Below are 9,926 nucleotides of genomic sequence, written 5' to 3'. Positions count from 1 at the left end.
TGACAGATCGTTTGCCTCAGAAATGTAGGTTTGCTACATTTAATATACATTTTAGAGATGTGAGAATTATGAGGACAAACCTGAGAAATAGGAGACTTCAACTAATTTGTGCTTCATTTTATCTCGTTGGTGAATAGGAAAAACAGCTGAAATATAAATCAATCAATCAATCAATCAATCTCACCTGTGATTTTTTGTCTCTCTCTTTCCAACAGGGTTATGGACCAACTAGAATTAAAATGTTGCCATTAGAAGACAGTAGTGTAACTCCAGTATATTATTATAAACAGAACACTATAAAAATCTTGTTTGTTTGTTTATTTACATCCATCCATCCACCATATAAATGCAACTGAAAACTGTGCAACCAAATATGTGTACAGGCCAATTTCAGTCCATGCAACATCTTGCAATCCGAGTTACTTTCCGATTTAATTCATAAGTGTTAATGTTCACAAATACACTAAATATAATATTTATGCAAAGCTTCATTTTTGTAATGCTAATAACATCTTAAAGGCCCATTTGTTGTGCAAATATTCAGATATATTCAGCCTCTGTATTTATAAATATTGTTCAGATTTATTCATATATTTCTGCATTTGTTCTAATTATGTACTGAGGCGTGCCTACCATATCAGAGCTGCTGATAACCATCTGAAAGCCTTTTATTTCTATGCCCTTTGAAATGTTTCATATGTTGCAGAACCCTCAGTGACCACCAGAGTGCAGTATACGATCAGATGAACCGTGTGAACTGAAGAAGCATGTGCTGATCATCACTGGCATACAGTAAGGCTGCTATGTTCAGAATAGCATGCTAACATAGCATGTATACTGTGCACAGTATGCATATTATTCACATGAAATTCTATAATCCACAATGCAAAAGCGCTCGACTGGATCTTCAATTTTAACATGCCTATTTTGACTCTTTTAATTATTTTACTGACAAACATGACAACATTTTTTTTACCTAAAATTGGATTCAGATATTTTATTTTTATTTTAGAAATGACAGCTGGATGTCACTCACTGAATTAAACATGGAATGTAATGAGATAATGTGACTGTATACTACAATCGTTGCATAATGCTTACCAACAGTACACTTACTATTTTTAAAAAGTAGTAGGCAGCATATGGAATATATTGAGCAGTATTCAGAGAAGCAATCAGGATCATAACCTAAGGCTGCGTCTCAATTTGCTCATGTAGCTTATGCACTAAAAGTATGTGCTAAACTGTTGCCCTAAAAAAAAGAAGTTTATTCAAGTGTGCTATTAGTATACTTCTTTTAAACGAAAAATAAGTAAGTAGGCTATAGTTTCAGTCTACTTTACTTCTCAGAAATATACTTTTATGTACTTTGTAGTTGTAAATTAGTTGGGTACTACTGTTACACTTAAAGTATACTTAAAAGTATACTTTTCTAAACTAAAAATTGACCAGTTTAGTCCCAAGTGCTATTGAAATAGTACACTTACAAGTATACTATTACATGTACGTGTACTATTATTGTACTTGTAAGTGTACTACTACTAGTACATTCAAATTAGTATACATACTAATATTCTTAAAATTATTTGAAAATAGATTTGAGGACATAGAAAGAGAGTATGTCAGTAATGGGACACCATACTGTACTGTACAACGCATGTTAGCCTTAGCATATAGCTAAAGTAATAGATGAACACTTAAAAAATCCACATGAAAAGTACGTTTGGATTACTCTTTTCAAGGTGCAATAATTCGGGATGCACTTTTTGTAATCCTGCACTATTTAGGATTCTTAAGATGCAAATAGGAATGCATGGTCATTCTGAGTGCTGCTCAACTTGCTTGAGGGCAGATCAAATCTTCTCATGAAATTGTATTCTAGTGAACTGATACAAACAGGATGTGTATCTGTATGTGTAAAGACAAGTGAGACAAGTGTACATTTCTGTGACACTATACTGGCTCCAAAAACTTCCCCCACCTCACACTGATTCAACAAATACTGATTCAACAAATAGTCGGTTGCAGAAGAATTACATACTTAGTTGTCTGTAAGCAAACATGTGCTATAATAACTAGATAATGCGACATACAAGTAAAATGGATGAAGCTAGATATGAGAGAGATAGATAGATGGATAAATAAATAGACAGTTTATCACTGACCTGTCTAGATGATAAAGTGGATGTATTACAAGGCAATTGTGAGCTGTACAAATGTTTATGAAGCAAATTAAAGTGCCTGTATGTTACTTCCTGTCCCCAAACACGGAGTCATATATCATTTAAGCTGAATAAATGCCAGGCACACAGTGTTATTGTAGTATTATTTATATACTACTACAGTATATTATCTATTGATATCTTGAATTAGCATTCACTTTTAGATTTGCAGTTTTCATTTTACTTTAAGTTTTAGTGACTTTTTGTGCTACTTTATGCATTAATTTATTTTTATTTCAGTTTTAGTAATTGTAATATTTAAACTTTAACTTTTTTTTTTAGTTGCCAGAGTAATTAATATTGCAGTTTTTCATGTTTAGTCATTAAGAGATTATCTGAAACAATTTAGAGAATCTAACTAAAGGTGAGTTTTTTAATGTCTGCAATTATGCTGAAGAGAACCACTGATGCCTATTAAAACCACCCTAAATGTTATGAGAAGCTGCAACTAATTGGAAGGATTATGAACATTGTGTTGTCTATGAGAACGTAAGGCTGACTAATGCTTATTATTTAAGATTTTTACACTTTCTGAATAAAATGAGTGATAACAGCCTGTGCAAAACTCAATGCAACAGTGATACTAAAGAGCGATACTAGCTGTAGTAAACACCACTAATGAAACACTAGTGTTCAGTGGTTATTCTAATAGTGAGAGAAGTGCTCAATTTATTGCACAGCCTGTATTAAACAGACTTTCTCTGAGATTAGTGAGTTCTAACAAAGCCATTCAAACACAAGCCCCTCAAGCGTGATTTAGCATGCACAAAAGATGAGCATCTTGAAAGGCAAATTAAATGAGTAATTATGTAGTCATGCTCCGTAAATGTACAAAACACTGGGTGCTTTGGGGTCAAATGTTTCTATTGTTGTTTCAGTTTTGCAGATTGAAGAACACATCATTACTGGGGAGCGGCACAAACGCACACACACTCAGACTAAAGTTCCTCGCAGAAGAAAAGGCCACACTGTTGGTTGACCAGAACAAGCAGTCATTGTGTTAGTGAATGAGAAATTCTGTTAGTTTTGTTAAGGTCTTGTGACTTGGTTAATGGGCGACCTTAAGAAACCTCAGCCCTCCCCTCGACCTATGGGAAAACGTGAAAACAGCCGAGCAAGATCCCTCAAAAGAGGGCTAATTAAATGACCAGAAAAACATAACCTGTTTTTGTCAGGTCTCAGTCAAGAGGTCAGAAGAAATTTGTTTTGGGTCGCTCCTTCACAACTCAGGAGTCAGTGGAGTTCTTATTAAGCCTTTTTTCCCCCCCACAAGTTAAACAATTTTTTTACATTATGTGATAGTTTATAGCTCTAAAGTGAATGTGGACAGCATAGCCAAGATGATTTGCTCAGGAGAAATATTTGAGTTCATATTGAGATATACATAACTTTTTATAGCAGACTTTGGTGTTTTGGCAAATCTGAGCACAGTTTGAGACTATTTTGAGATCTCTGAAACTAGAGTTTATTTCTCAGAAAAATCTGAGAAGCAGGAAGTTATATTAAAGATTGTTTCTGCTACGGGATAAGAAAAATAAAAAAAGAATTGCAACTTTTCAAAATTGTAGGATATAAACTAGGAATTGCAAGAACAAAAACTCAAGATTTGTGAAATATAAACTCGCAATTTGGAGAAAAAAAAAGAAGTACAATACATTAATTCAGAAGACTTTTTTTTCTTGCATTTCTGAATTTACATCTCACAATTCTGAGTTTTTGTCTCAGATTTGTGAGTTTATATATCACAATTCTGACGTTTTTCTCTGAATTTTAAATTTACATCTTGCAATTCTGATTTTTTTCCCCTTGAAATTTCTGAGTCTACATCGTGCAATTCTGTTTTATTTATTTATTTACTTATTTTTGCCACAGAATTAAAAATACAAATAGTAAATGCGACTTTTCATCTCACAGTTCTGACTTTTTTCTCACAAATTAGTTTACATCACACAATTCTGACTTTTTTTTCTGAATTATGAGTTTATCTCCTAATAACAAATCTCACTTTTCTCTCAGTTGTGAGTTTATATCTCACAATTCGAACTTCACGGAATTTTTAGTTTATATCTTGCAATCCTGATTGTGAGAAAAATGTCACAATTAAGTTTTTATTTATTTATTTTTTATCCAGTGGCAGAAACAGGTCAATCTCAATTTGCTCTCTATTTAATGTCATTTATTTATAGGACAAACAATTGAGAAATTAAAGAGATGTTTGACATTTTTATTTCCTGTATAGCAAGATGTGACAGTCTTTTCTTAGTCAACTTAGTAAGCAGTTAACAACCTATAAAGTCAGAGGAATCAGAGGTTGCTCTTTCATATCTGTGGAGACTTAATGGCATTTCAAGTATGATCTTAATCTCAAATGTTTCTCTTAATAATCTTTAGAAGTGAATTTACTTTTATAAAGTCAATAGTTGTCATACATGGTAAACTGAATGTGGATAACAGCTCAGGACACTTGGTTTTGGATTTGATGAGAAATGTTTGAGCTCATCTTGAGAGCTGTTTAGACTTGATTGCAAATTGGTTTGAATCTTGAAAAAAAATTTTTTCAGAGTAAAAGTCTCAGTTCGCTCTTAATGTATTCTGTCTGGGGAAACAGTTATGTGATTTTCTTACATCAGATAAAATAGTTTGAAGTTGTTCTTTCACATTTGTTTAACTCTGAGTTCTTTAATGAAGGTAATTGAATAAAGCTTTTTAAAGGGGTCATATGATGCGATTTCAATTTTTCCTTTGAGCTTTGTAAAAACTGACTTTCAGAAAGGCGTGGCATAGAGGAGAAACAATAATGTACAGTATGTGGAAAATAATGTGTTTTTTGAACCTTAAACCGCATAAACACATTTCATTACACCAAATAATGTTCTTTTTAGCAGCATCATATGACCCCTTTAACTCAAAGCCCTCACTGACCCGTGTATTTAGTTCGGCTCATCTCTGCACGGCACAGTGAATTTGGTGTCAGGTGATGTTTTAATCTTGGAGGTACGCTTTTACATAAACACTTCCTCATGATTAAGAGGAAACTAAATCACGACAGCTGGGTTTAGAGCACATTTAATTCAGAAACTGAAAACAGATATTTTTTCAAACAAAACCAGAATTAAGAGCCTGAATGTTCCAGTTTTTTCTTGTCTACTGGAAGTTTCCCTCTTCAATCTAAAGCCAATGGTGTTTCAAACCCATATGAGGTTAGTTATTGTCTGTGGAACACAAAAGGAGATTTTTTATTTTTTTTTTGATTCATGAAATCTCTTTACAAATTCTGCTTTTGTGCTCCATCGACAAAATACCAGCGTATGAGATTGAATGACATGAAAGTGAGTAAACAATGAGAATTTTCCTTTTTGGGTGAACTGTTCCTTTAACAAGACACTAGAATAAACAATCTCTCTGAAAGAAAGCAAGGTGTTTGTGATAAACTGTCACTTAGAGTCTTTGGACTATCTCGTCTCTCTCTTCTCATGAGAGAGTGTATTCTCAGTGGCCTTTATGTGAGGAGAGAAGATTTAACACAGAAGAAATAGGCCACCATTAGCCATCTAAGCAGCTCGAATGTGTTTATGGAAGCTAGTTGCTGGCTGTTTTTGTACTGCAGCCTCGAGGTCTATGTCCCGGTCATGATCCCAGCAGGGACACAATCTGCGTCTGAAGTGCAGGAAGTGCCACAACAAAACAGTCCGTAATAGGACGGAGTGACTCGGAGGGGTTAGTTAAGACGCAAGCCGAGCATGAAGCGTTGTATGCTTGACTCGACACGTGAGAAGAGAAGGAAAACATGCCGAAGCCCTCTGGCAGTCGCTCACTGCCGCTGAGAAGAGGCGGCTTTTAAATAACATGCCACCGACATTCGTTATCATTTTTTTTTTCTCCTGCGAAAAAAAAAAAGATTCTAAATGTCTCCTCTAGAGTTTCAGAAGAGATTTCAACAATGACAAACTCTGCTCAGATTTGCTAAGCTTCTGAACATCACAGAGCTTAAAGCGTTTTCACTCCCAAGATAGGCTACAATATGAAGCCCGTTTCTGCCACGAAAAAAGGTAATTGCGACGTTTTCCCTCAGATTTCTGATTTTATATCTTACAATTGTGATTTTTTTCTATGAATTCTGAGCTTACTTCTCGCAAATTAAGTAATGAACTTTTTAATTTATTTTATTTGTAATTCCGCGAGTCGATAAATCCATGCTTTCAGCAAGAAACCATCAGACTGACGCGAATGGAGTGGGATTTATTTTTCTTTTTTTTTTGTAATGAAATTACAGGCCTAGTCATGCAAGTGACACAAAGCAGCCACTATAGGGCTGTATAACTGATGTAGGCTTATGGTTTTATTTCATTTCTCCTTTTTATTCGAAATGTTTCATAATGTGTTAGGCCTATTAAATATCTTAATTCTCAAATATGTGTAAGTAAATACATTTTGCACCTTTATAGATCATGTTAGTTGATTTTATAATGGGCATGGGCATGGGCAAAGTCAGAGGCATCATGCCCATTCAAACCAAGGGGGCACATGCCCGCTCAGATTTCTGAGTCAAGTGGATTTTGAATGCAGCTTCCAAAAGAGAAAAATAGCCGAATAATATTTTTTTTATATATATTTGATACAGACACACGGGTGTGATGTGCGGCACATCATCAGCTGCTAAATTCAAATTTGCGTTCGCTGGCTGGCGCTGAGCCAGAGACAGACGCGTTTTTACAGCGCTGAGCATTATAACCAATCACACACGATTCTGTTGAGCGTATGAATGCAATGGCCAATCAGAGGCGATCAGATGAGTCATCGCTGAAACACCGGAGTTTTGTTCGCTGCGTGCATTGCTGACTGAATTCTGCTCTTGCAAATTATTTCTCTCATCAGAAACAACAATGTGAAGATGTGCGTGCGATGTAAGTACGATATTAATTTCACAGTGTAAACCGCTTCAGTGATTATAATAGGAGTGTGAGAGTGTTTGAACTCTGGCTAGATGTCAATGATAATGTTCTTTGATAATAGAAATGTTCTTTGCTCTCTTTCTGTACAATGAAAGTGTTATAATAATTAGTAGGTTAACTTACAATGTTTTTATTAAATTCACGCTAAATACAAAGTCAATCATATTAAAAATATTTTATGGCATGTAAAAAGACTGATTTTATGTGTTCTTAATATATTACACTAATATTAGGCTACTTTGCCCATCGCCAATTATACAGTATACATCAACTAACATGATCTGTAAAGGTGCAAAATGCATTTACTTACACATATTTGAGAATCGAGATATCGAGACATATTTGAGAATCGAGATTGGATTCCTGTTGTTTTTTTTATACATAATACATGAACATATACATTTCTTAATTTTATTAGGTTTTGCATTTAGATATACAGTATATTTAGACATTTAGACTACTTTTTGTCAAGGTTTAGATATTTTTGGTTAGATAAATATCAGGTTTTGCATTCTGATTACAATCAAACATTACATTTTTGTTAGAAAGGGAACACATTTGAAGCATTTTTGTTACTCAGATACAGGAACACCTGTTAGGCTAAAATAAGAGCAAACACTAATTATTAAACAGTAAATTGAAGAAAAAGAGGAATAAAAATAACCATAAATAAATATAATTGTAAACTGTAATTATGCAACAGATAGTAATTCAGTGTCTCTTGCTCAATGGAAGTTTGCACTTTTTGGCACCAGCCATGGAGGGACCAGCTTCCTCATCCATGGAATCCTACAGTTTTCTTAGGAAGCTCAGAGAGGCTGGTGTGCGAGGAATGTTCTGTCTTCTTTTGAGAGAGAGAGAGAGAGAGAGAGAGAGAGAGAGAGCGAGCCTCTTTTGTAATTTTTTCATTTTATTTCACATATTCTCAAAATTTGCTCTATTGCAGTCTTACCAGTTAATTTGTGTGTGTGTATTTTGCATTCTTGATACTTTAAAGTGTCACCCCTTGATTGCTGTGCACTTTTTTTTCTGCATGGTGGCTGATTTGTTGTTTGTACCACCAAAAGATTCTCTTGAGTTTTCGTATTTGCCTGTCATTTTTGACCGAAAAGGAGCCTAGTTTGACTTTTTTTTTTTTTGTTGACCCTTTAACACTTTTTTTGTGTTCACGTAGTTCAAAATATAAAATTTTTTGGTCAAAAATGACCGAAGAGACCCAGAGGGTTACACCCAGCATTTCTCAGTGAGAAAAATAGTCGGACCCCATATTGCAAAAAAAAAAAAAATATATATTAAATACTAGGCCTGTCGCAATAATCAATATATCGACTTATCGCGCAATATATGTACATGACCTCAATCATTTTTGGTGATGCAATATATCGCCCATTATATTTACATAAAAATTGATGTCACCATGTTTTGTACATTCCACTTGCGCCTGTGTCTTTTGCAGCTTCTCGTACATAATGTGGTGTAGTCATGAGGTGCTTATCGCAATTATTTCTGGGGCAATATATCGCACAACAAAAAGCTTTGTTACATATATTTACATAAATATATTTTGAAACATATTTTATGAAATTTTTTTTTTTTGCCGTTTTTTTAAATATATATTTATATAATTTTTTTGTTTGTTTTTGTTTTTTGTATGGGACACAATAGATGCAGCACCTGTAAATGCTGACAGTATTTTTAAATATTAAATATTTACAATAACATTAACAAAATTGAATGTACAAAATACGATAGTAGGCCTTCTGTACAATTACAATAGAATATATAACAATTCAGTCATTTTGTTGAAGTACAGCCTAAATTTTTTTTATTTTTATGTATTTATTTTTTGGTAGAAAAGTCTCAGTCTTGCTCTGACCAAAGTGACTTGAATGCACCTGACTTTGTAATTAATTATGAATTCCAAACTAAACAAACTTCAGGCCATAAGATCTGAGCTGTTATCCAAATTCATTTTAAATGTCTTTTCTGGATGTGAATAATTGGCTCATTTTTGTTTATTTCTTCAAATGAATTTTAGGAGATACATATGAGAAAAAAAGTTGAAACAACTGAGAGCTCATCTCATCTCCTGAAGTCAACCGAGAGAGCAATAACATTTTCATCTGGCAGGTCAAAACAGACTTCAGGGAGTTTTTTCTTTTTTTCTTTTTTCTGATTGTGAATGTAGATCAAAGTCGCAGTGAATTAGAGGTCAATGATGGAGTCAGTACACCGGCTTCAGATTCACTCAGAATGAAACCTGCCAGGAAAAGGATATTGTATCCATTGTGCAAGATAACTCTATGAACTCTGTTGTTTTACAGGGGACAGATTGATTGCTTTGCAGAAATGGCTGTTGCGGGCATGTGAGTAAATGCATCTAGCTTGGCTTCCATTTGATCGGCTCATTTGTGCTTTATTGTTTCTTTTGCTTTGTTGCAGCTGCCCAGAGAGCAATATAACAACATAAAAACTAAAACCACTCTGTTTAATTTGATTTTGAAGATGATATGAATCAAACAAGGGCTTCACGCACCAACACCTTGACTGTTGTAACTAAACACTTAAACTCAGGTATTTGGCACAGACGTGGGCTGATGTTCTCAGCTGTGTTTGTATATCTTGTTCTGTGATTGTTGACTGGTTCTGTTCACTCCACACCATGATCCACCGCAGATCTTGAACCCTGTGGTGGGTATCAACTCTAATGAACTTTAAAGTAAACTAATCTAGACACTTCTGTGCAAAAGTA

Source organism: Sinocyclocheilus anshuiensis, unplaced genomic scaffold (assembly GCF_001515605.1).
Source record: "Sinocyclocheilus anshuiensis isolate Anshui unplaced genomic scaffold, SAMN03320099.WGS_v1.1 scaffold552, whole genome shotgun sequence".
NCBI classification, from domain to species: Eukaryota; Metazoa; Chordata; class Actinopteri; order Cypriniformes; family Cyprinidae; genus Sinocyclocheilus; species Sinocyclocheilus anshuiensis.
This window is presented reverse-complemented; position numbering follows the sequence as displayed.